Raw genomic sequence first — 549 nt, 5'->3', positions numbered from 1 at the left:
CTTTAAAGTCCCTAAACTCAACCATTTTCAAGCAACTAAGTCACCTAACAAACCACATTCAAAACAAAAAATCTCCTTTAAAGTTCCTAGACTTAACCATATTCAAGTGACTAAGTCACCTACCAAACCACATTCAAAACAAAAAAATCCCCTTTAAAGTCCCTTAACTTAACCATTTTCAAGCAACTAAGTCACCTAACAAACCACATTCAAAACAAAAAACTCCTCTTTAAAGTCCCTACACTTAACCAATTTCAACCAACTAAGTATCAAAACAAAACCACATTCAAAACAAAAAAATTCCCTTTAAAGTCCCTAAACTTAACCATTTTCAAGCAACTAAGTCACCTAACAAACCACATTCAAATCCACTTTAAAGTTCCTAGACTTAACCATATTCAAGTGACTAAGTCATCTACCAAGCCACATTCAAAACAAAAAAATTCCCTTTAAAGTTCCTACACTTAATCATTTTCAACCAACTAAGTATCAAAACAAAACCACATTCAAAACACAAAATCCACTTCAAAGTCCCTAGACTTAACCATT

This window comes from Capsicum annuum, chromosome 12 (genome assembly GCF_002878395.1).
Source record: "Capsicum annuum cultivar UCD-10X-F1 chromosome 12, UCD10Xv1.1, whole genome shotgun sequence".
Lineage (NCBI taxonomy): Eukaryota > Viridiplantae > Streptophyta > Magnoliopsida > Solanales > Solanaceae > Capsicum > Capsicum annuum.
This window is presented reverse-complemented; position numbering follows the sequence as displayed.